Genomic DNA, 8,606 nt, shown 5'->3' with positions numbered 1-8,606 from the left:
CACGCACGTGTATTTACTTGTGTGCTTTCCTTGGCTCGTGAACCTGCTTGAGGAAAGCCCCCTCGCCCCTCGCACCGGCGGTGCTAGTGCTGCAAAGGTTGGGTTTTCCCATTACTAGACGGGTGATAACATTGTTATCGTGTTGCAGGGGTGGGCGGGACACGCTCCCCTTTCACTTCTAGTTTGCAGTGCGCGGTCTGCTGCTACCGTAAAAGAGCGCTGGGTGCGGTATTTCAGTACAGAGCGCCATCTGCTGGCCACGGGTGGTACAGCAGCCGCCTCCCTTGACATTCCACAGCCCTGGCCTGCAGTAGTTGCTCTTAGCTAGCCATGACCGCGTGGCTGCAGACCCGGGAGCCCCCTGTTTGTTTACTAGCCGACCGGTCCTCCTGCTCGCCACCTCAGCACGTGAGGGGGCCCACGCCCCGCTTCCTATCAGAAGCCCCAGGCCCGTGGGCTGAGGCAATCAGCTTCCCAGATTACTTGTATTTAATGCACAATGCATCATAAAACAAATCCCTCATCCTGACAGGAAGAAAATAGCACAGCTCATAGCGCGAGCTGCTCCAATTTATGGCTAAATTAGAAAAAAATAAGAGCTCCCAACAATGGGCCGGTTTAAGGAAGGGCAGGAAATGAATGGTCAGCGAACCGGGGGCTGTCGGAGGTTCTCAAGCAGCGCGCAGCCTGGGAAGCAGCGGCCCGTTCTGTGGCCGCTCACAGGCGATTGTTCCTGCCCCAGTAGCACGGCTGTGTGATCCTGCGCAGAACAATGGCGATTATCCCGATGGCGGGTCAATGTCACAGATAGCAGGGCAGTGAGACGCATCGATCACAATCGCCTGTCGTGACCTCCTTCCCTTTAAAGTGCACTTCTGGTGTGGGAGAAGTACCCAGACACTCATTAAAAGTAGAATAAAACGACTCCGGAGAGGTTTCGCAAGGAAAGAAAATAAAGCGGAGGCCGCCCGAAGTTCACGCGTAAAGTGTCAGGACTCCTAAAATTAACGCAGCCCAGGAGATCGGGTCATACCAATTAAACAATGCTGCACAAATCGTAAAGCTGTTGCACGTGAAAGCGTTTCAAGTGGCCATCGAGCTGCCATTTTATTTAGAAAAATAAATGTAGGTTCGGCATTATTTCTTGTTTACGTCTACCCAAAATTAAAATGTCGCTGGTACTTACATATACCTACAAGCAACACACAAATATATAATACCGATTTATTGTTTATAGGTGCGTATAGATTAACTTCTGTTCATTCACTGTAACGGAATAACGGATTTTTTTAAAGCTTTTACATACCTTTAAACACATATATATTATATAACAATCACGAAATTGTTGCGAAATCTCAAATTGTAGCTATTTTAATACATATACGTTTGGTATAAATGCACCGATAGACATCAAATAATTGTTTTTTACTTGCAAAACGAAAGACAAGTCTAGCCCACTTAATTCTTGATGTCGGTTCAATAATGTCTACCTGAACTCAGCCAATTCCAATAATGCAAGATTGCCTTTGGTTTAACAAATCTACCTTCCCTGTGCTGGGCTGCAACAACTAACAAGTTCAAGCAGCGAAACACGTGCGGGCAATTGCACCCTATTCCAAACACAGCAAACGCAACAAGTGGGGGCAGGATTGCACCTATTTTGTTTTTTTGTGTACTTTTTGTACGGCATCAATTTCAATCTCCAATTCTTTTTTATGCACCGCTCAGATAGTATTTTATGGAAACCCTTAAGTTTGTAAACGAGGACAGGCTGCCTGCAGTTCCCGGGCTCCCCTGAGCAGTCCACCTGACTGTTAGTCTGAAGTCACACCTCATCTCTGGCCGGTGGCTTGGACTGCACACGCAGGCACAGCGCACACAGGCACATTACAGCACATAGGCACGTCCCCCTCCCCCACGCAGGCAGCCTGCACAGGTTGAAGCAGACGGGACTGTCTCCCAGGCGACCTTTGGGTGACCTGCCCGCCGGAGGAGGCTGTCACTTTAAGAGAGTCCCGGGAGAGGCGCCTCCGGCTGCTTCCGATTGCTCTGAAGAGCGCCCCTTTCCCTCTCTCTGGATGGACGAGCAGCGCTTCTTTAAAGAGTCATCGGGGGACGCGGGGCGCCCTCAGAGCGGGGCTGGGGGGACGCCGGGCAGGGAGGGCTGACAGACTGCCCTCTTAAGGCGTGGGAGTCTCAACAGAGAGGGCCAGGGCAGGGTGTGAGCCACCTGAAGTGATAGAGACAGATAGTAACTGGTGGAAACATCTGGGAAGGCCGAGAGGGGGGGACGACCCCAGAAACACCGGGCCGGGTGAGAGGGGCAGGATACTGCCTCCTTGTGGCGGATACCCCAGCGGACAGTGAGAGTTGTAGGGCAGAGTGTGAGAGTGGCAGCGAAGTGCTAGAGACATATAGTGAATAGTGGAAGCATCTGGTATTACTGGGTGGGGGGACAACCCCAGAAACACCCGTCCGGGTGAGAGGGGCAGGGTACTGCTTCCTATTGGCGGATACCCCAGCAGTCAGTGAAAGTTGTGGGCAGAGTGGCAGCGAAGTGCTAGAGACAGATAGTGGAAAGCCGGGTTGGCAGCTCATTGGACCTCTGGGTGACGGGACACCCCCGCCGGGATGACAGAGGAGCGGAGAGTGACCGAGGGGCGGGGCATCTCCGGACACAGCGAGAGCAGCGGGCGGAGTCTGAAGGTGGCAGTGAAGTGATTTGGACAGATAGTGGAAAGGAAAAGGTGGACGCGCCTCTGATCTCTGGGTGATGGGACACCCCAGACCCTCCCGCCCGGCTGACAGGCGAGTAGAGTGCCTCTGAAGGGCGAGACATCTCTGTAGACACTGAGGGAAGCAGGCAGAGCGCGGGGGAGGCAGTGAAGTGACAGACACACAGTGAAAGGTGAACGCTTCTCGGATGTCTGGGTGACGGGGCCCCTCCCCCACCCTCCCTCCCGGCTGACAGAGAGTCCACTCTTGGACGGGATGCCTCCGCTGACAGTGATAGAAGCAGGCAGTGCGAGGGAGTGACAGTGAAGTGATAGAGACAGATAGTGAAACCTGAAAAGGTGTCCGCTGCTCGGATGCCTAGGTGAAAGGCGCAGCCCCAGACCCGCACTCCTCCCGGTTGAAAGGCAGAGCGAGACCCACGGTGCAAGGTGTCCGCTCCACGGATGTCTGGGTGACGGGACAGGCTCTCGGGGGCGGGCTGTCTCCGCAGACAGTGCAGCGGCAGGAACCCGAGGCTGAAAGGCGTGACCAACTTCATTTCCTTCTCTCACCACTCCGAGTCCGCAGCCCCGGGACCAGGACAGGAGCCGGGCGCGGGATGAGCCCAGCAGAGGCGGCGGAGAGCAGCAGCACCGGCCCCGGGGACGGGGGCGCTGCGGGGCCCCGCTGAGCAGCGCGCAGAGGCCCGGGCCCTGGGCAGGGGGCGCCGCCCGCCAGAGGTAAGTGGAGGAGCCGCGGCCGCGTGTCTGTCTGTCTGTCTATCTGCCTCATCCGTCTCGGCGGAGTTTCCTTGTTCCTTGGCCTGGGTGCTTCCCTTCCTCTTCAGCGTTCCTTCCTGCACATGTCCCGGCATGTGACCCACTGGATCCAAACGCCGGATCCCCTCGTGCGCCAAGCGACCCACCGCTGCACGCCGGTCCCCACCTCCTTCTGCATCTTTTGGGAAGGGGTCTTCTGCAGCACGTGAGTGGGCCCACACCCCCTCCCCACGAATCAACACCCTTCCTCGCACGGGATCAACTTCTACACCCTCTCGATCACTTTTCTTCCACTCGCACCGGGGCTTCTGCAGCAGCGAGCATACAGGATCCGCTGCTGCGCTCCCCGGGGTGTCCCCAATGTGCACTGACCCAGGAGCTCCCGGGATCCACCCCTGCATCCTAATCTGAGGCTCCGACCCTGCACCGCTAGGAATCCACTGGTGTACCTCCCTCGATCCACCCTGCCTCTTGCTGGAATCCATTCTTAAAGTTCACCCGGTACTGTAGGAACCACTATTGTACCTCTAGGAATCCACCCCGGTGCCTCTAGGAATCCACCCCGGTGCCTCTGAGCCTCTAGGAATCCACCCCTGAGCCTCTAGGAATCCACCCCGGTGCTTCTAGGAATCCACCCCTGTGCCTCCAAGCCTCTAGGAATCCACCCGGTGCCTCTAGGAATCCACCCGGTGCCTCTAGGAATCCACCCCGGTGCCTCTGAGCCTCTAGGAATCCACCCCGGTGCCTCTGAGCCTCTAGGAATCCACCCCGGTGCCTCTAGGAATCCACCCCGGTGCCTCTAGGAATCCACCCCAGTGCCTCTAGGAATCCACAACTTCCCCTCCCCACAGCACTCTACCTTTAAGTGGAATCTCCTGCTGCATGTCACTCGCACCCACGCTCTGGGCTTCTGTGAATCTCGCCCTGTCCCTCCCGGAGACCCTCTTCCGAACTTTGCAACTCCCCGAGAACAGGTCCGAGGCTGCCCCTACATACACCCTTCCCTGGAATCCATCCTCCCCCGCACTGACTCCTGGATGGGACCCTTGACCCATCTATGGGGGGGGGGGGGGGTCTCACCCCATCGCGGGACCTCTCGACCCCAGGCCTGCACCGGCCCTCCTTGGTCGGGTCCAGTTTTGCCCTCACCCCGCTCTTCTCCTCAAACCACTTTCTTCCGGTATGGACCATCACAGTTGTAAACCCATCTCAGCCTCCGGGTCGCTACTGTGCAACTTGTCTGAAGTTTGTCAGCAGGGTGACACCCCCCCCCCCCCCTCCCACTTGTCGTTGAGATTCGTGGTGGATTTATGGAGGCTTTTTGGGGGGTTTCGGTGGGTGTCACGTCGCCTCATGATTCCTTCCGCTCAGCGGCTCCCCTTCAAAGAACTTTACTTCCGAATCCCGGCCCACCCCCTGACTCGACGCTGAGCGCCCCCTTCTATTCCGCTCTTGGGAAATATCAGGCCGGTGTTTTGGTTGTAGCGCCTCGAAGTCTAGAGTGCCTCCTCGTGCCCGCGGTGTTCTAATGTTCCAGACAGTGTAACTTCACAAGAAAACACTTTCTGCACACCCAAAAATCTTTAACGCAAGTCCTCTAACATGTTCTGCAGCGTACACGAAACTTAAAAATGACGCAAAAGTGGCGCAAGGGGCTTGTAAATCTGCCCCCACGTTTTGCACTTTTATGCTAACCTCAGAAATGTTCCCTAGTGAGAGTTCCATGTGACTTTTTACAAATGGTTTCTAATGGGTCCAGTTAAGAATCAAGAGAACTGTGGAGATGTACTTCTGAAATAAAACACCGGCTGATACCAGTGTCGGCGTTTACACGCCAGTAAACAGTTTCACAACCGAATCAACTGGAATATTCACCGTGGACGCTGAATAGATTCTCCCAACCCATATGACACGGCGTGGAAACCACCTGTAACTGGTCAACTGGATTTATCACATTCTATAACACGGAAAGACCTATAGAGAACGGCTGCCATAAATTGCAGGCGTATTGCTTTTCGTACATCTTAAAAAAGGCACATCGATAGTGTATACTAAACTGCATCTGTTTCAGGGGACCCCCAACAGGTTTCCAAGTTGTCTGCGCACGAACTGGGGTTGGTTTCGGCTTTTTATAAAAAATGATGCTCGTCTCCGAGTTTTAAATCTCTGTTCACACGTATTATCCCTGTCTTTGAGCTCCTAGTCCCTGCCCCCATGTGCACCGCAGCGACACAAATTCGGAAACACAAGGGACACAAAAGGCCACTTAAAAAGTGTCGCAGGGCGGGCGAGGTGATTTCTAAGTCGGAAAGCGTCAACTCTCGGTGTAAGGATTTACGCCATACCGGGCTCTCCTCCTTGGAGTACAGGGAGCTGGAATGTTGTATACATTTTTTTCACCCTTACCTCACAATTGGTAAACATAAGTTTAGTCCAAGCAGTACAGTAACCCGTGTGAGCAAAACCAGACATTAAAAGATATCACAAATAGTGAAAGTGTGTGTGTATATGTGTGTGTGTGTATATATATATATATATATATATATATATATATATATATATATATATATATATATATATATATATATATATAATTTCGAGATGGCTCAACATTTGTATTTTTAGCCTACTTGTGTTTTATTTAAGATTACTAGCTGAGTGCTGTTCTTGCGCTTTCCCCTTGTTTTTTATTTTTTACTTTGCTGTTGTAAAAGGTTCGTGCGCGGTGTCCCAGGCCCGGTGCCGTTGGCGCCTCAGCTACTTTTGTTCTGTCGAAGTTTGTGGTGAGTGTAGTGACCTTCATCTGCTGCCGGGTCACTGCATGCCCTCTGAACCACCCAGCTGCCGGGCTCTTTAAATACACCGTTTGTGTCTCTTTTTTAGCCTACACGTGGGCGCAACATAAAACGAATGCGCACTCGTCCCCCCGTTTAATGAGCGTGAAATGCTGCCGCATGCTTTGGTGTGTTGCCTTGCTACATGTATGAATCTTTCATCACCTATTTTTGAAGGACATCCAATAACCCAAAACTGAGCAGTTCCTTCCCAAATTCTACGTTACGTCAAATATAACTTTTGAAATGTTCCATTCTCATAGTAATTTTTTTGTTAACTCATTTTCTTAAAATTCTGCCTTTTTATGCAGCCTCAGGTTTTTATTCTGTTTCTTAAACATTTTTAGACTGAATACACGGGGTCCCTGAAAATGCTGACGGGGGCATAGCAGACCTGAGAGGTTATTTCTGCTTTCTGTCGTGTATTACCACTTTGGATTTTTTTGTTACTAGCACAGCATACGTCCAGTTATTATTAATCGGCCATAATGCCATCTGTTTTTTTTTTATATTTTATTTTTCATTTATTTCAGTTCCCAGGTTCAACGTTCTTTTTTCCAATTCATCTTTTTAGTTAACTACGCGTGAATAAACCGCGCGCAACTTCGCAAGAGGCCAAAGTGTGCAGCACGCCTCGCGTTGGGCCCGCACGCGTTAAAGCGATAAAATGCGTGATGTGTGGGGGGAGGGGGCGGTCAGAGGCACGGGATGGAGTCAGACCGGGCTGTAAATTCTGGAGGAATAGGGGACCTTGCTTCTCTGACGCTGAACTTGACGGTTTCTAGTTCGGCGAGCGACAACTTCCCTGTTAAAAGGCTGTTGCTCCGCTCCTACAATGCAGGTCAGGGAAAGGTGACGCGCGCTTGGTTTACTTAAAAGCGAGAGTAATGCTGCGGGTGCCCTGAAGAAGAGCATTTTTTTTGTTGTGATTGTTGACATTGCGTCTAGCCCTCACGCTGGGGCCTATGCAAAGCTCAGAGCAAGCGGTGCCAACCAATCTGCACGCCTAGAAGACATGTTTTTTTTGGTGCTGGCACTAAACTTTTATTTCCAAACTTTATGCTTTATGTCGCGACTGAATAGAGAAACACATTTTGAGCCGAGGGTGCAGATGACCACATAACTGTGGCTAACGATTGTTATATATTTAGCAGGATTGTAGTTGTCTTGGTTCGTCAGGGACCAGGAAGTGACGTATTCCCAGGATAGGATATGCACAGTGGATACCTGACACTGGTTTACCTTTTTTTCCCCCTCTGTAGATCTTGGACGAGTTTTACACCGAGAAGTTGTGCACAGATGCCAGGCAACCGGATGTGGGCAGCTGGCTCAAGTTTGTAAAGTTTGCCGGCCTCCGGGGGCAGCATAACCTCGTCGCGTGCCAGATCGATGACCAGGTAGGCTTTGTGTAAAATGCAAGTTTCATGCTGTGTTTTGGTGGTGTAACTGTAGCCAATTCCAATTCCAATTCCAAAAATTCTTTATTTCGGTCGTATAGACCATAAAAGATACAATACAAAACACAGTAACATACATTTTAAAAACATAATTCATACAGTTCTTAAAATAGTTCCCCACCAATCAGTAACAAAACCCCTCGGCCTGTTTTCTGCGGTGCTAATAGTTGTGCAGGGCCGATGGAATTATGCGATTTTTCTGCCACAGTGGTTTCCACTTAATAATGGAGTTGCTGCACTTGCCACATAATCTGCTGAATAATTGTCAGATTTTAACAAAAAAAATTGTTTCTCGCTCAAAAGTCATCAAAATCACTGCCATGCGAGATGCCACTTGGTTGCAGGCTCTTTGCAGAGGTTAAATGGTCACCTTTTAAGTTACTGATTATTGCATTTATGTGTTAAACTGACTCGAGTGAGTTGCAATCTTTGTCTAGGAAGTGTTAACATGCACTATTTAAATTACACTGCCAGAAATGCGTCAGATTATGCCCCATAATTTGGCTCCTATTTTTGTCACATTATTTTGGCAACTTGCAATATGATTACTTTAATATTTCACTATACTAATTCAACACTAACCATTTATGGGTTCTGGAGTAGTATGGTACTTGACAAAAAAAGCGCTTTCACCCTCCATCAGGAGTAACCAGCGCTATATAAATGCAAACCTTTTCCCTCTTCTATCCCTCTGCTATCCTTCTCGAACCCAATAACTGATTAATATTCACCACTCAAATTACTTTCATATTTCTCTATACTAACTCAACACTAATCATTTATGGGTTCTGGAGTAGCGTGCTACTTGACGAAAAAGCGCT

At 50.6% G+C, this 8,606-nt stretch overlaps 1 protein-coding gene across 12 annotated transcripts in view; it reads left to right on the top strand.

Moving 5' to 3' along the window:
- Positions 1-3,009: 3,009 nt before the first annotated feature.
- MECOM (MDS1 and EVI1 complex locus) overlaps positions 3,010-8,606 on the top strand; it is a 136,049-nt gene continuing 130,452 nt past the window's right edge. For 6 of the 12 annotated variants that reach the window (XM_078665939.1, XM_078665938.1, XM_078665935.1 and 3 more), the window contains exon 1: positions 7,591-7,725. The gene's annotated coding sequence lies outside the window, so the exon portion shown is untranslated. Of the gene's footprint in view, positions 3,456-7,590; positions 7,726-8,606 lie in introns of those variants that run through there. The other 6 variants (XM_078665932.1, XM_078665933.1, XM_078665930.1 and 3 more) reach the window with 2 other exon arrangements.

This window comes from Lissotriton helveticus, chromosome 11 (genome assembly GCF_964261635.1).
Source record: "Lissotriton helveticus chromosome 11, aLisHel1.1, whole genome shotgun sequence".
Classification (NCBI taxonomy): Eukaryota; Metazoa; Chordata; class Amphibia; order Caudata; family Salamandridae; genus Lissotriton; species Lissotriton helveticus.
This window is presented reverse-complemented; position numbering and strand designations above follow the sequence as displayed.